The sequence below is a fragment of the Balaenoptera physalus genome (assembly GCF_965194825.1).
Source record: "Balaenoptera physalus genome assembly, chromosome: 10".
Lineage (NCBI taxonomy): Eukaryota > Metazoa > Chordata > Mammalia > Artiodactyla > Balaenopteridae > Balaenoptera > Balaenoptera physalus.
This window is the reverse complement of record NC_138889.1, coordinates 106406197-106423366: the sequence shown is the minus strand read 5'-3', so window position 1 is coordinate 106423366 and position 17170 is coordinate 106406197. Positions and strand designations below refer to the sequence as shown.

The following is a 17170-nucleotide window of genomic DNA, read 5'->3' as shown; positions in this document are numbered from 1 at the left end:
GCCAGGGCGGGGGTGGGGAAGCAATGCATGCTGGGGGGGAGGTCAAGGAAGATTGGACCTGAGCCAAGAGACCCCCCCCCATGGTTGCAATAGTTAATTCTCCAGGCTAAAGGGCCAGAAGCCACAAAAGGGCAAAAAATGTGTGTGCATGTATACGTGAGTGCATGGATGTGTGTGCCCATGTGTGTACATGAGTGCACAGATGTGTGTGCACAGGCATGTGCACGAGTGCATGGATGTGTGTACACACGTGGTGCATGAATGCGTGTGCATGTGTGTGTGCGTGAGTGTATAGATGTATGTGCACATATATGTACATGAGTGTGTTCAAGTGTGTGTGTGACGTGTGGCAGGTAGAGAGTGGGCAGTGGAGCAGTGATGGACCAGCCATTTGTTCTCATGCGCTTTGGAGCGTGAGATCCGCCTATTTGAGGAATATCTCCCCTCCCACTGCTTCCTTTTGTCTTGCCCACTCTTCCCTCAGCCCATTCATGTAGCTCACAGGTACAACCTCCTCGCCTCCGTGGCCTCTGTACCCCAGCTCGCCCACTGCTTCCCACACGCACCCTGTGCTGGCTCAGTGGGCTCCTGCCCTTACTCAGACAGTGGCCCTAGCCTAGAATGCTATCTCCAGGCTCACCCTTGGGCCACATCCTGCATGTACTACAAGAGCCTCCTCCTCCAGGGAGCTCTCCTTGATTATTCCTGCCTCCCCGTGGAGCTCAGAGTGGGCAGTGGAGCCCCCCTCTTCACACTGTCTTGCACCCTTCTGTTATTGTCTGGCTGGCCTCAATTCCATCCAGTTCATTCTGGGCAGGGACCCTTCTTAAGAGCATCTTTAGAACCCAGGTTTGGACAGCAAACAAAGGTTCCATGAAGATGTGCTTCAGCTGTTTTTAAAAACAACTTCTTTTTTTACCCTGATAATAAAATTAATGTATGCACCTTCCAAAAAATTCAAAAAATATTGAAAGGTAAAAAGAAACAAAGATCTCTCCTAAACTCACCAACCAGTGATCACCACTGGTAACAATTTGGTGTGAATACTTCCAGACTCTATTTTAGTCATTGTATGTTCTGCTTCATAAGCCTGGAATGCAAACTAAGCTTAACATCTCCTTTTGTAAAGTCCAAATGAAAATTTTACCTAGTGATTCTAGCCTATTCACATTTATTGTGGTTATGGTCATGTTTGGCCTTTTGATGCTTTTTCTTCTTTACCATATTTTCCCTTTAAATCTTTTCCTTGTTCCTATTTTCTGTGGAATCCATTGCCTTTTCTTGTTCTATTTTTCTTCTGTCGTGGTTTGGCAGTGACACATTTTATTTCTGTTAGCCTTATATTTGAACACACAAACTAGGAGCTCTTTTATACCATCTCCTCCCTTCAAACCTCCCACCTCCTCTTCTGTCCTCTTAATAAATGTCTTTTCTCCTTATTTCACTAAGAAAATAGAAGCCATCAGAAGCCAACAGTCTGAGTCTCTCACCGAAGCCAACAGGCCTCGGTGCCCCAACATTCTGCCTTCCATCCTGCCACCGTAATGCCCTACACGTCCCCTCTCATCGTGGCCAGCTCCTCCCTGTGTGCCCTGCAGCCCACCTCTCCACCTTTTCAAGACTCCCCTTCCTCCTTGGCACCTGACTTTCCCTCCCTACTGGACAATTCCCATCAATGTACAAACATGCTGCTTTTTTCTCCAATCCTCAAAAAAAGCTCCTCTCACTTTCAACCTTGCATCTCTCTTCAGCTGCCACCCTCTTTTTCTGCTTCTATTTACTGTACAGTTCCATAAAAGGCTTGTCGACACCCATCTCCAATTTCTCTCTTCCCATTCATTTTTGGATTCATCTCCATCAAGTTTTTGCCCCGTCACCCCATGGTCACCAATGATGTCCCTGCAGTGAGTTCAGTGCCACTTTCCATTTTCATCTTACTTGAGCCATCACAGCCTCTGAGATTTCTCCTTTCATAAGACCCTTCTTACCTGGGCCCCAGGGCTCGCCCGGCTCTCTTCCCCCTCCCCCGCTTCTCAGTCTCTTTGACTGATTCCTCCTCTTCTCCCCACACTCTTACCCTTGGGGTCACAAGGCTCAGTCCTTGGTCCTCTTCTCAGTCTCTCTCCTCCATCTTTGGGACAATTCACCTCTTCAAGGACTTCTTCTCGGAATGCTAGACTTTAATCCAACCCCCTAAACGTAGGGGCCTGTTGAAATACACAAGGCCCCAGATGGAGCCACTCCTGCTGGGGGTGCCATGGCAACAAAGGAAAACTTTGATAACATTCATGTCCCTGTAAATGCTCCGCTTGACCAGAAATGCAGTGTATGCAGCCAGCCGGTCCCCAGATGACAAGCCAACCCTGGGCTTTATACTTATTGCCTTGTTGCTTCTCATTCCAAACAGGGTTCACTATGTGGCCCCAGCCAATCTGATATTTTCTACTTTTCTCATCCTATTCTTTATTCTTTATTTTATAAAGCTTCCTGCCTTCCCCCTCCCTCATTTTGCAGTTCTCTGAATGGAGATGGTCCACGTCATGAAGTGTTGTGGTTTTTTTTTTTGAAATTTTTATCTAATTCACCGTTAAAAAAAATTTTATTGGAGTATAGTTGATTTATAGTTAATGTTATAGTTTATTGTTGTGTTAGTTTCAGGTGTACAGCATAGTGATTCAGTTATACAGATACATATACTCATTCTTTTTCAGATTCCTTTTCCTATATAGGTTATTACAGAATATAGAGTAGAGTTCCCTGTGCTATACAGTGGGCCCTTGCTGGTTATCTATTTTATATATAGTAGTGTGTGTATGTTAATCCCAAGCTCCTAATTTATCCCTACCCCCTCCCACCACGTTTCCCCTTTGGTCACCACAAGTTAGTTTTCGAAATCTGTGAGCCTTTTCTGTTTTGTAAATAAGTTCATTTGTATAATTAAAAAAAAATTAGATTCCACGTATGAGTGATATCATATATTTGTCTTTCTCTGTCTGACTTACTTCACTTAGTATGATAATCCCTAGGTCTATCCATGAAGTGTTAAATAAACTTTGTATCACCTCAGTTATCTTCTTTAATCATTTTCTAATAGGCCTAACAGACGTCGCACACTTACCGAGGCCAAAGCTGAGCTCCCTTTAAATGTGCTTCTCTGTGGCTTTCCTGTCTCAGCGGTCGGGGACTCCATCTTTCCAGCTGCTCAGGAAAAAACCCTGGAGCCATCCCTGTCATACTTCATATGCCATTTGCCAGGATGTCCTGTTGGCTTGACCTTCAAGCCATGCCTGGACCGTGCCCACTTCTCCCCTCCCCATCTGCTACCCCCATGGTCCAAGCTGCTGCCGTGTTTCCCTGGATCATTGCAGGGGCCTCTTCACTGGCCTCCCTTCCTCCACCTTTGAGCCTCTGCCATCTATTCTCCCCATGCACACAGATAGAGGGATTCTGTTTTACTTTGTTAACAAAAAAAATTAATCAGTAGTCAACCTAAGAAAGAAATGGAAAATTTTATTTGAGCCAAACTGAGGATTATAACCTGGGAGAGAGTCTCTCAGAGAGCTCTGAGGACTGTTCTGAAGAGGTTAAGGGGGAGGCCAGTATAGAAGTGATTTTGGCAAAGCTGGAACCTGCAATTGAGCACACATCTCAAGAGAATGTTGCCGCTCGTCACGAGGAACAGACATCTTAGTTAATGACCTTAGTGCTTTTCTAAATGTGAGAAGGTGCAAGAATCCGAGTTCATAAAAAATTTCTCCTGAAAATAGCTAATTATCCAAAGGCCCGTTCTGCAAGTTTTCCCAGAGCATAAAGTGCTTCATCTTGATCTTTGCCCTGAATTTTTTTTAGGGTTACTGTAGGTCAGAGACCGCAGTGGCAAATGACTTGATTCTTGTAGAACTGGATGGTGGGCGACATTCTTTATTTCACAAACCCTTCCCTTTTGGACTTTATTTCGACCAAGGCTTAGGAGGCATTTTGTGACCAATTTGTCCCACGGAACTAGGAATGCTTATTCCCAGGTCAGGCGAGGATTTCATTGATAGGCCACTCAATGTGCTATTCCTGGACTAGGCCCTGTTAACAGTAGCCAAAAGCCTCTGGGCTGCCCGTCTTATTAGTCTTTTATGGTCCAGGAAATTGTTCCCTCTTGTTGCTTCTTCCCATATCTAGAGTTACACTATTACAATCATTGATCTTACAGAACTGGATATTGGATCTATTGTTTCAAGTCACCTAATCATCACTAATTTTATCAGAGGCTCAGTCATACATTTGGTAATGCAAGAAACAGTAATTTTATAATATGACAGAATATAAGTAATATAGCTAGTAACCTTAATATGGTTGTAAGTATTTAAGCTAAGAACTTCTATTAGGTGTGGCCCAGTATCTCCCCAGGCCATCTGACCAGTCTGTTCTGGGCCATACAAGGTGAGTGGTGGGTCATCTTGACCCCTTACAGGATTGAGAAAGGAATGTTATCTTCTAAGGGGTTACATGGCTGGCGCCAGAAGGAGAAAAATGGATCTTTATGGTTGAGCAGGTGTCTCTGCCACTGGGGAGGTCTGGTTAACACATAACGTGGATGCACTTTGCACACCAGTGGGGAGGGAGGAGGCCAAAGCGCAGAGAAAAAGGTTTATGTTAAAATTTTTCTTGTCTTGCCTTAAGATGTGAATTTTTATTTCGTCAACTTCCATCAGACTGTGTCACTGCTATGCAGGAAACCCGGCAGTGCCTTCTCATCTCACACAGAGTGAAAGTCAAAGTCCCCTCACTTTCAGCCTCTGCTGTCTCTGTAGGCTCCTCTCCTGTCCTTCCTGCATCCACGCCAGCCCCACTGGCCTCCTCCTGCTGCTCCATGTCTCTGCCTCAGGGCCTTTGCACTTGTTGTTCCTTCTTCCAGGAACCCTTTTCTCCCAGAGAGCCACAGAGCTCACCTCATCCAAGTCTTCGTGAAGAAGTCTCATTCTCAGCGAGGCCCTCCCTGATCCCCCTATTTATTTATTGAAAATTTTTATTGGAGTATAGTTGATTTACAATGCTGTGTTAGTTTCTACTGTATAGCAAAATGAATCAGTTATACATACACTCACTCTTTTTAAAATTTTTGTTTATTTATTTATTCATTTATTTATGGCTGTGTTGGGTCTTTGTTTCTGTGCGAGGGCTTTCTCTAGTTGTGGAAAGCGGGGGCCACTCTTCATCGCGGTGCGCGGGCCTCTCACTATCGCAGTCTCTCCCGTTGCGGAGCACAGGCTCCAGACGCGCAGGCTCAGTAGTTGTGGCTCACAGGCCCAGCTGCTCCGCATCATGTGGGATCTTCCCAGACCAGGGCTCGAACCCGTGTCCCCTGCATTGGCAGGCGGATTCTTAACCACTGCGCCACCACCAGGGAAGCCCTCCACTCTTTTTTAGATTCTTTTCCCATATAGGTCATTACAGAGTATTGAGTAGAATTCCCTGTGCTATACAGTAGGTCCTTATTAGTTATCTATTTTAGATATAGTAGTGTGTATATGTCACCCCCAATCTCCCACTTTATCCCTCACCCCCTTTCCCCCTTGGTAACCATAAGTTTGTTTTCTACATCTGTGACTCGATTTCTGTTTTGTAAATAAGTTCATTTCTGACCCCCTATTTAAATGTTAACTGCCCCCAACCTCGCACTCCCCAGCCTCCTTTCCTGCTTCTCTTCTCCCCATTGCCCTCCCCACCATCCAGCGCATTTCATCTTTTACTCCTGGATTCCCTTGTTGTCTGGCTTCCCACTGCTAGAATGTAAGCTCCTTTGAAGTGGGGGCCTGGTCAGTTTTGCTCACTGCTGTACCCCCTTCACCCGGAGCAAAGCCTGGCACTTAGGAAGCACTCAGTAAGTGTGGACTGAATGAATGAATGAATGAGCAAATACTTAAAGTGCACACTACAAACACAAACACATTCCAGAATTCATCAGAATCAACCTCCTCCTGGTGGGAGGCATTCCACTCCAGCATCCAGCTCACTGAGTTGCTCTTTACTTGAACTCATTCTGCTCTTCAGTCCTTCAGTTGAGACTCTGATTTTCAAACTGTGGGAATTTTAATTTCAGAATGTATACTTTTCACTTCAAAATTACTATTCGGTCCTTCCTACAACTGCCTGTTCTTGTTTCCTAACTTCCACTTCTTGTTTCATGGGTGGCATCATTTCCTTGATCTCTTAGAGGATATCAAGTGCGCTTTTCTCTTAGTGTTGTGGAGATTCATTCTTCACTGAGCAGATTTTACTGAGCATTGATTATGCACCAGCCACTGCTCTTGGCACTGGGGACGCAGCAGAGAACAAACAAGCTAAGTACCTGCCCTTGTGCTCCGTGGAGGCCATGCCGCTGGGGGAGGGAAAGCAAACCAAAAAATAGATGAATATAATCCAATGATGAGTAGTGATCATGCCATGGAGAGGAACAAGGTGGCATAAGGGGTAAGAGTGAGGGGGTTCCTTTAGACACGGCAGTCAGGGAAGACCTCTCTGTGGAGGTGACATTGGAAGAGACACAAATAGGTAAGGGGACAAGGCACACAAACGCCTGGGGATAGAACATTCCTGGCAGAGAGAAGAGAAAATACAAAGGCCCTGGGGTGGGTGTGTGCCTGGCATGCTCAAGGCTTGGTAAGGAGGCCGGGGAGGGAATGGAGTGAGTGAGAGAGAGTAGGATGAGGTGAGCAGTTATGGGGCTAGAACATACAGATCCTTACAGGGTTTTGAGGAGGGGAGTGATGTGGTCTGACATGTTTTAAAAAGATCCCTCTGGCTGCCGTGTGGAGAATGCACTGAAAAAGGAGCAGGGTAGGAGGGGGTCCTCAGGGGTGGTGTCCCCGTGAGCAAAGACGAGGGTCAGCTCTAGGATGTTAGGGCAGGTGGGAGATATGCTTAGACTCGGGGTATATTGGTTTGTTTTGGGTTGGGTGTGGGTGCAGAGAGGGGAGGGAAGGTTGACCCTGTGGTCGGGCCAGTAAATGGGGGGCCATCTACTGAGATGGAGAACACTGGGGTGAAGCGAGTTTGAGGGGGCAGCAAATTGTCTGGCTTTGGATGTGATAAGACTGACCTGTCTAGGAATTGCCTGGTGGTCCAGTGGTTAGGACTTTGTGCTTCCACTGCAGGCGGCACGGGTTCGATCCCTAGTGGGGAAACTAAGATCCTGCAAGCCGCGTGGTGCAGCCAAAAAAAACCAAAAACCAAAAAGCAAAGTAAACAAAACCTGACCTGTCTATCGAAGGTCGCTATGGAGTGAGAGTTGGTATTTGGGGATAACTAGGGCTGAAAGGCATTTCAAGTCCAGGACTGGCTGAGCTCATCTAGGGAGTGACCTTTCACAGCAGGGAGATGAGGTCTGAGGCTGAGGCCTTGGTCTCCAGTGTTTAGAGGCCAGGAAGACAAGCCTCCAGTGAAAGAGAGTCTGGATCATGACCGTGGGGGTGAGCGGCGGGTGGAGAGAAGGTCAAGGAGCAGAGAGGTCAGGCAGTTGGGGCGAAGGGACCAGGGGAGGTGCTCTTGCAGGAAGGTGTGGCGTCCCCGCTCCGGAGCCAGCCCTGGTAAATACTGGGGGTTGTGACCAGTAAGATTGCGTACTTTCCGAAAATAGGCACAGGCAAGCTGTTCATCAACATGTTTTCTTTTGTCTTTTTTTGTGTGTTTTTTTGGGCCTGGGGATGCGCCATGGACCTTTCTGGCCAGATGGCGCAGCAGTTTTTTGTGATTCCTCCCAGCCCCAATGTCCTGTGGTGACAGCAGCTGCCCTTGGTCCCAGGCCAGGCAGGAGAAAGGCCGGTAGGAGTGCTTACCGTCAGTGACTCAGCGAAGTCCCTGGTGGCCAGGAAGGCTGGCTGAATCCAGGCAGGCGGCTGGAGGAGGTGGCAGCCACAGCCAACTGAGTTTGCTTATGCCTCCGGGGTCCCCAGCACTTGGGACAGAGTGTAACGTAGCACCTGAGCTCCACTGTCCTCCCTTCCCTCAAGTGCTTTGAGACCAGATGGCAATTCTGGGAGGACAGTCTCAGTTGGTCCCTCTGAAGGTGTCTGCAGGCTCCGGCTCGTCAAAGCCTCCGATGACTCCCGAGTGCTTCAGAGACAAGGCCAAGCCAGCCAGAGCCCCCCTCCCCAACCCATCTTCAGAGCCTTCACTTTGCCGCCTCCTTCACATGGCCTGAAATGCCCTGCACCCGTCTTCCCTTGTGTGCCATTTCTTCTATCTGAGGGCCGTTGCCACCATCCGTCCACGCTTCTCCCTCCCTGTCCCTGCCCATCTCCACCGCAGCCCCCTGCCCGCGGGAGGATCCTCCAGCTCTTTCTTCTGTCAGGTGATGGGCTGCACGCTTCCCAAGGGCCCAGACTAAGTCATTGTGTCCCTCACGGTGCCCACAGCAGGACCCAGCACGCGGACCAGGGCCCAGGCAGGACACAGGGAGACTGTGCGGTCTTCATGGTCTCGGTTTGAATTTGGGCTCTCAGGGCCTTTTCTTTCCCTCATCTGTAAATAGAGCATCATAGCCCCCACTTCGCAAGGTTGTTTTCAGGACAAGAAGTCATGGTTCTTTGAGGGTCCTCACCTTCTCCCGCTGCCAGAGTGTCCAAGTAATTAGAGCCCCCGACACATGTGATGCCTGGAATTCCAACTCCTTCTCCAGAACCTCTGAAGATCTGGTCTCCTGGGTGTTACTTTTTCCAAACTGCTCTTCTGGGAAGTTCTGAAAGTCTGGGCCACCACCTTCCTGGAAAAATGCACTGGGCCCGCTCCTCATTACTACCAAATGTGCCCCAAATGTGGCCACAGGCTCAACTCAGAATTCCCTGTAGAACAGCTGAGAGATGCCTCAAGGCTTGATGATGATGCTGGTGGTGGTGTTGGTTGTGGTGAGGAAGATGACGATACCGAATGGTCTCATTAACGCTCCCCCCACCAAGCTTTATTGAAATGTAATTGACAAGTAACATTGTGTAAGTTTAAGGTGTACAATGCGTTGATTTGATACTTTTATAAATTGAAAAATGAGGACCACCATATATTAGCTGCCACCTCCATCCCGTCACATAGTTACCATTCCTTTTTGTGGTGAGAACGTGTAAGATCTACTCTCTTAGTAACATTCAAGCATATGATACGGTATTATTAGCTATAATCACCATGCTGTATATTAGATCCCCAAACTTGTTAATCTTGTAACTGGAAGTTTGTACCCTTTAACCAACATCTTCCATTTCCCCTCTGCCCCCAGCCCCTGGTAACCGTCATTCTACTCTGTTTCTCTTAAGTTTTCCTTTTTTAGATTCCACATATAAGTGATATTATTGGGTCTTTATATGTGTTGGGCACAATTCTAAGTCCTCTTCCTGTAATAACTCATTTAATCCTTCTGACAACCCTTTTAATTAGATATATGATTCTTATACCCATTTTTACAGATGTGAAAACTGAGGCTCGTAGAGCTGAGTCTGGGTCATACAGCTACTCTGTGGCAGAATCAGGACTCCAATCCAGGTCTGTCCAGCTCCAGTGTTTATGTTTTTAACTCCTGAGATTGGCTGAAGGCTTTCGGGCAGCAAAGGAGGATACCAGGTAGCACCCTTGCCTCAGCATCCTTGCCCCTCTCCCTGGGCTCCTGCTCCATCAGATCAGCAGCCCCTTCCCTCACATCCTCTCTTCCTTGAGCCCAAGGGCCCCCTTCTCCTAGCTCAGAACCTCCTTAGAGGGAGCCCCAAATCAATCCCTCTCATAGCCCTTCAGGGGCCGGGGAAGAGATCCATTTACTTCCTGATGCTGCCAGCTTGACCTCCTCTCCTTCCGGACCAGACTCTAGCTTTACCTTTCTGTAGCCAAAAGCCCCAATAAAAGGTTTTACCAGACAGAAAAGCAGCCTTCCCTCCAAGCTAACTTCCAGAGTCACCCGTTCCCACCTCTGGGGCACCGCGTGTGGCACCTGCCTGGTATCCAGTGGGCACTCATCAACAGAACCCCTGCTTCCTGCCCCAGGCATCTCTCCAGAGCAGTCACAGGCACTGGCTGCGTTGAAATGCATTTTCCTCTGGCGTCGAGGCTGCTGACCCCTGGGAGCAGGAGAGGCTGGGCCACCTGTGTGTACCCACCGCCCACGCGGACGCCGCACAGTGGTGGAGAGGGTGGCCGCGGGCCGCTGGCTCAGCACCGTCTCGGGCAGGTGGCCAAAGCTTGTGGGTGAGTATAGCATGGCTTTAACTGGCCCCCTCGTGTGGGCTGCCACAGCCCTGGTCACAGCCCCTGTTTGTTTCGGCCTCCCAGGAGCCCCACCTCCCCCTCCCCCCTCCCACCTCCCCCTCCCCCCTCCCCCCTCCCCCTCCCCTGCCCCGGGTTCCTCTGGCTCATGGAACAGATCAGCTCTAAGTAGGTCAAGGAGAGCTTTGGGCAGCCGTGGCTGCGGCTTCTTCCCTTTCATGTGCCTGGCGGCTCCTGCAAGCTTAGCCTGCCTTCACCAAAGGGACTTCGCTCTCCTTGCTGCGTCAAAAAGATATTTCATGTTAAAATTCAGTGGGGAGATGTTAACCAGCCAGTCGGAATAAGTCTCGTCAGAATGCGAGCCGCTCAAACAGGCTGAACTTTGCCCCGCTCTGCGCAGGGTCTTGACCACAGCTGGCAGCGACCAGCTGGCACATTTTAACAAAGCTGGATGCAAACGGCTGGCCCCCCAGCCCTTGCACGATTTCCCTGGAACCCGTGCCACGGGGCCCCTGTTCCAGGGGTCCGGACCACCCCTGCTGGCCCCCCGGTTCTCGGCCTTTAGGATTTCAGCATCTTTACTGAGTAAGTCATATGCTGGTTTAGCTGCATTCTTAGGAACGCCTGGTCCTCTAGCAGAGCGCTGTCTCTTTGATTTTGTGAGTTACAGCCTTTTTTTTTTTTTTTAAGGTTGGGGACCACTGTTTTATAAATTTATTTATTTTATTTCATTTATTTTTGTTGTGTTGGGTCTTCGTTGCTGCGCGCGGGCTTTCTCTAGTTTCAGCAAGTGGGGGTTACTCTTCCTTGTGGTGCGCAGGCTTCTCATTGCGGTGGCTTCTCTTGTTGCAGAGCACAGGCTCTAGGTGCGTGGGCTTCAGTAGTTGTGACGCGTGGGCTTCAGTAGTTGTGGCGCATGGGCTTAGTTGCTCCGCGGCATGTGGGATCTTCCTGGATGAGGGCTCGAACCTGTGTCCCCTGAATTGGCAGGTGGATTCTTAACCACTGCGCCACCAGGGAAGCCCTGTAGCCTATTGCTAAGAAGAGTAATTTTAGGTGGATGCAAGGAAAAGCTGCGGGGAGTGTAAGTGAAAGCGTGACATGGATTTTGGCAAAATCCCTCTCATTTCACTGTAAAACACAGTGGCAGGATTTGGCCGGCAATGTGCAAACACACCGTGCAATCAGAAGCTTTCTTTTCTGCTTCTGTGGATGAGACATGCACGGCCTGAGATCAGAGTAGCCAGTGCCGGCCATGGTTTTAACAAACCCCTGAATTCTCCCAAAACGAGAGGCAGTGTGGTTCGATGGTTACTCACACAGATTCGGGAGTAGGCTGTCTGGATTTGAATCCCTGCTGTGCCCAATCTGTGTGGCCTTAGAAAAGGCATTAAGCCTCAGTTTCCTCCTCTGTAAAATGGGGATGATAATAGTTCTGATCTCATAAAGCTCTGTGAGGACTAAATAAGTTTATATAGATCACTTATAACAGGCCCTGACAAGCAGCGAATGCCTGTTATTAATGTCATCGTCTTCATCATCAACATCATCATCATCATTTTTTTTGACCATGAGGACTGTGGGAGACACATAGGGAACCCCAGAGACCAACTTGAGAAGGGCTCATAGGGAGTGGGGTTCGGTCCAGGGTCAGATCAGGCAGGGATAGATGTTGTTTGAAGGACAAGCACTAAACTGTACACACGGAGTGAGGCTGGTGTAAATCTAAGTCAAAATGTGATTCATCTTTTCACGTATAACTAATGTTGCTTGGCAGTTTTAACGAATAACTCTTATTTTTCGAGGAAGAACATCTGTAATGCAGATGTCAGGGGGACTGGACTTTTGGGCTCTCTCCCCATCTGTGCTATTTGAACAAAATGAAGGAGGGTTTTGCGGGGAGGGTGAAGGTGGGGCTTCCAGGCTCCTGGTTACTTCCTGTCCTGCTGGAGTCGCTGTCTACCACGGGCTTATGATTTCCTACGGTTCTATCCTGGGTGGGTCTGTACCTTGGAAACTGAATGTCAGCCCCCAGCCTTTATTTACACAAACACACACACACGTGCCCACACACATATGCACCATTTGCCTAAATCCTAGAGGCTTAAGGAGACAGAGGGCATGTTTTCCTGCAGCCGTGAGAACATGCATGCCCGGGTGGAACTGGACAGCCTTGCTTGCGGGATGCCCTTGCCTCTGGGTTCACTGGGCAGCCTCCGCCTTACCCTCTGTCAGCAGTTTTCTCCCGCCCCAGTTTGCAGTTTTCTCCTGCAAAAACTGGTGTCCTCAGGGTCTCACCTTGGCCCACGTGACCTAGCCAAGGGAGTTCCCTAAGCCAAGACAGCTGTATCCCTGAGAAGTCAGTTCTCAGCTGTGAGGACTAAACATGCCACATGTAACTGGTGCTCCGTTAGCACCTCCTCGGGGACCCAGGGGGGCACACAGCCTCGGCAGACCCCTGCCACCCACTGAACCTGAAGGGACACGCATGGCTCCTGTGGGTGCCCTGCCCCCACCCTCTGTGCCAGGCCCAGGACCCCAGTGCAGCATCGCCAGGATTTGGATTGGGACCAACATTGTCCCCAGCTCGCATGAGACCAGGGGGAGAGTTGCACTGGAGGCCTGGGGGCTGCGTCCCTCCTCTGTCCCTTGTCTCCACTTCTCTCTTGGCTTCTTTCTCGCTGCAGATCTGTTTCCTCCACACAGGGGACAGCGTGGCAGCCATCACCCCAGCATGTCAATTCTTGCTGCTCCACCCCCAAAGAGGGCTGATCTTCTTTCTCCATTTTCCTTAGAAATGTCCCAGGAGAGGGCTTTGGTGGGCCCAGCGAGGGCCCAGAGAACACGATGATGCCATGGGGAGGGAGGGGCGTGGGCGGGTAGCGAGTTCTGACGTCTGTGCCAGGAGGAGGGGGTGGGAAAGGGGGTGTTTGTGGGCGGGTCGTGGGCCCACACTCTAACTTGGGGGGTGCTTGGGGCTGTCCCCATGGACCCCAGGAAGGGTCAAGCTTTCGGCAGGTGGAGGCAAACGGAATGGAAACCCCACTGAACAACGGGACGCTCTCTTCGGCCTCCTCACTCTCTTCTCTCCCATTCATTCATTCGTCATTCATTCACCCAACAAACAATTATTGGGTACCTTGAGTTGGGCCCTGGAGCAAAGCTCTGGGGATGTGGTGAGAACAAGACAGAAGCCTTCCAGCCAGCAAGGTGGAGGGAGGGGGCCACATCTCAACTGGCTCCCCAACCACTAATTTCATGAAAACAGATTCTAAGGGTGATGAAGGAAACCAAGAGGGCATGGAGGCAACAGGGAGGGGTGGGAGGGGCCCCCAGCTGACGTCAGGATGGCCTCACGAGGGAGAGAGGAGCCTCACGCCCGGTGGGGAAGGAGCTGGGCATCCAGGCTGGTGAGGCTGGAAGAGGAGGGTGGCTTGGCTCCTCCAGACACCTTTGGCCCAAAGGCTGTGTTTTAAACAATCGAGCCAACGTTGAACATTTTGGAGATTTCACATAAAAATTGTGACCTCTGACTGATTGGCACCCCTGGGCTCACAAGCTCCAGGGCGACAGTGGTTGGGGCTGGGTGGTCACGGCCCCCACCCCCCTTGGGTTCTCCACCTGCCTGGTCTCCCCAGATGTGTGAGTTCACAACCCTCACTCTCCCCTTGGGGAAAAGACGTCACCCGTCTCGGTAAAACGCCACCAGGCGGTCATTCAGACACACCGCGCAAAGTCTCCTCGGCAATTCCTCTTTCAAATTCCACTCCTAACCTTTCAGCAAATCCAAAGGGCTCTTCCTGCAAATCACGCCCCCCCTTCCCTGACCACTCCTCCAGGGGGTGCTGCTGGCACCCCAGGCCAGCCAGTCACCTCCTGCTCGGACGTAGTAGCCCTGAATGGGTCTCCCTGCCCCAGTCCCCCGCCTGGTCACCCATTCCCTTCTCCCAGCCAGAGCATCTTCCAGAATCAGGTTAGATCCCATCAGCCCTCTACTCAAAGCCTTGCATGGCCCCTTCTCAACAAGAGTAGAGTCAACAGTCCTCCTCACAGACACTGGCCCCAGGGACTGAGCCCTGCCACCTGCGTGACCCCAGAGCCCACTCTGTCCCCCATACTCGTGCCCCTGGGCTACACTGGCCTCCTGCCAAGCACCTGTGGCCTCAGATGAGCTGGGAGCTGTCCCCCTGCAGATTCGCTGCTGCCTGACGTTTGCTTTCAAGCTTAATAAATGAATAAAGGGGAGAAAAGGAGCAAACCACAGCCACGATCAATCATCGACGAGGTTGTATCTCAAACACATAACACTGTTGTTGAAAGAAGTGGTTGAAGACTACGGGATGCCATGCTGTTGTCACCAAACAGCATGCCGTTGAGGAATGTGTGAGTAGGTGGCACATTTATGAGGAAAACACGAGAATGTAGGCTAGCGGTTACCTTGGGTCACAGGTCAGGGGGACACCCAGGGGGCTGCTGAGTACTTACAAGGCCAGATTTCTTAAATACATGAGTGTTTTGTTTGATTATAATTTTTAAGTTTAATTATAGTTTTCTTGAGGATAATTGACTGTACTTATTTAAGTTTACAAAAAATGTGTGCAATTTAATGCTTTTTGACATATCCACTCACCTGTGAAACCACCTCCATAATCAAGATAAGGAATGTATCCATCACCCCAAAGATTCCCTGTTGCACCTTGGAAATCCCTCCTTCCCTCCCCTCCCCCTGTGCTGGGCAACCTCTAATCTGCTTTCTGACCCTAAAGATTAGTTTGCATTTTCTAACATGTTATAAAAGTACATGTTTTATATAATTTGTATTTCATTGTCTAGATATACCAAAATCTGTTACCTGTTCATCTGTTGACTGACATTTGGGTTGTTTCCAGATTTTGGCAGTTGCAGATAACGCTGCTGTGAACGCTCAAGCGCATGTCTTCGAGTGGGCAAATTCTCCCATTGCTGTTGGTAAATAAAAACAGTGGAGTGGCTGGGTCATATGGCTGGCATAGGTGTAAGTTCTTAAGAAACTGCCACGCTGTTCTCCATTCTCACCAACACTTGGTCTTTTAAATTTTTGCCCTTCTTGGGTGTGTGGTGGCATTTTGTGGTGGTTTTAATTTGCATCTTCCTAATGGTGTAGAGCATCTTTTCATATGCTTATTTGTCTTCCCTAGCTCCTCTTTTTTTAAAAAATAAATTTATTTATTTATTTTGGGGTGTGTTGGGTCTTCGTTTTTGTGCGAGGGCTTTCTCTAGTTGCGGCGAGCGGGGGGCCATTCTTCATCGCGGTGCGCGGGCCTCTTACTGTCGTGGCCTCTCTTGTTGCGGAGCACAGGCTCCAGACGCGCAGGCTCAGTAGTTGTGGCTCACGGGCCCAGTTGCTCCGCGGCATGTGGGATCTTCCCAGACCAGGGCTCGAACCCGTGTCCCCTGCATTGGCAGGCAGATTCTCAACCACTGCGCCACCAGGGAAGCCCCTTAGCTCCTCTTTGGTGAAGCATCTGTTCAAACCTTTTGCCCTGTTTTAAAATTGGATGATCTTTTTTTATTGTTCAGTTGTAAGTGTTCTCCATCTTTTCTAGATAGAAGTCCTTTGTCAAATATCGATTTTTCAAATGTCTTCCCCAAAGTTTGTGGCTTGCCTTTTTATTTTTGTAACAGTCTCTTTACAGTCTCTTTGGAAAGCAGAAGTCTTGTTTTATGAAGTCCAATATATCATTTTTTTCTTCTATAGCTCATTTTTTGTGTTCTATTGAAGATATCTTTGCCAAGCCCAAGGTGGCTAAGATTTTCTCCTGTTTTCTAAACTTCTAAAAGTGTTATAATTTTTTTTTTTAAAGAGTATTAGTCATTTTATTTTTATTTATTTATTTATGGCTGTGCTGGGTCTTCGTTTCTGTACGAGGGCTTTCTCTAGTTGTGGCAAGCGGAGGGCCACTCCTCATCGCGGTGCGCAGGCCTCTCACTATCGCGGCCTCTCTTGTTGCAGAGCACAGGCTCCAGACGCGCAGGCTCAGTAATTGTGGCTCACGGGCCCAGTTGCTCCGCGGCATGTGGGATCCCCCCAGACCAGGGCTCGAACTCGTGTCCCCCGCATTGGCAGGCAGATTCTCAACCACTGCGCCACCAGGGAAGCCCAAGTGTTATAATTTTAACTCTTATGTTTAGGTCTATGATACATTTAAAGTTAATTTTGGGGGACTTCCCTGGTGGCGCAGTGCTTAAGAATCCGCCTGCCAATGCAGGGGATATGGGTTCGAGCCCTGGTCCGGGAAGATCCCACATGCTGCGGAGCAGCTAAGACCATGTGCCACAACTACTGAGCCTGCGCTCCAGAGCCCGTGCTCCACAACAAGAGAAGCCACCGCAATGAGAAGCCCGCGCACCACAACGAAGAGTAGCCCTAGCCCCCGCTCGCCATGACTAGAGATAGCCCGCGCACAGCAACAAAGACCCAATGCAGCCAATAAATAAATAAATAAAAAGTTAAAGTTCATTTTTGCATACGGTGTGAAGTAGGGTTGAATTTCATCTCCCCTCCTTTCTTTCTTCTTTTCCTTCCTTCCTTCCTTCTTCCCTCCTTCCCTTCCTCTCTTCCTTCTTTCCTTCTTTCCTTCCTTCCTTCCTTTCTTCTTTCCTCCCTTCCTCCCCCCTTCTTTCTTCCTTTCTCTCTCTTTCTCTCTCTCTTTCCTTCCTGCCCCCCCCTCTTTCTCTCTCCTTTTCTTTTCTTCTTTTCTTTTCTTTTCTCTTCTTTTATATGGCTATCCAACTGTTCCAGCATCATTTGCCATAAAAGATTACCCTTTCCCAATTTAATTCATTTGGCACCTTGGCTGAGAATCAATTAATCGTTTATGCATGGCTCTATCTGAGTTCTTGATTCTATTTTATCAAACACAAGTTGTCCAGCTCTGTTCCTCTTTTCTTTTTTAAT

The 17170-nt window shown here is 49.1% G+C and overlaps 1 long non-coding RNA gene across 3 annotated transcripts in view; it reads left to right on the top strand.

Annotated features, from left to right (window-relative positions):
• Nucleotides 1-10452: 10452 nt before the first annotated feature.
• The window catches only part of LOC309668084, a 44526-nt gene continuing 37808 nt past the window's right edge, over nt 10453-17170 (top strand). For all 3 annotated transcript variants that reach the window (XR_014268077.1, XR_014268078.1, XR_014268079.1), the window contains exon 1: nt 10453-10818. This is a non-coding gene — a long non-coding RNA (uncharacterized lncRNA). The remainder of the gene's footprint in view (nt 10819-17170) is intronic.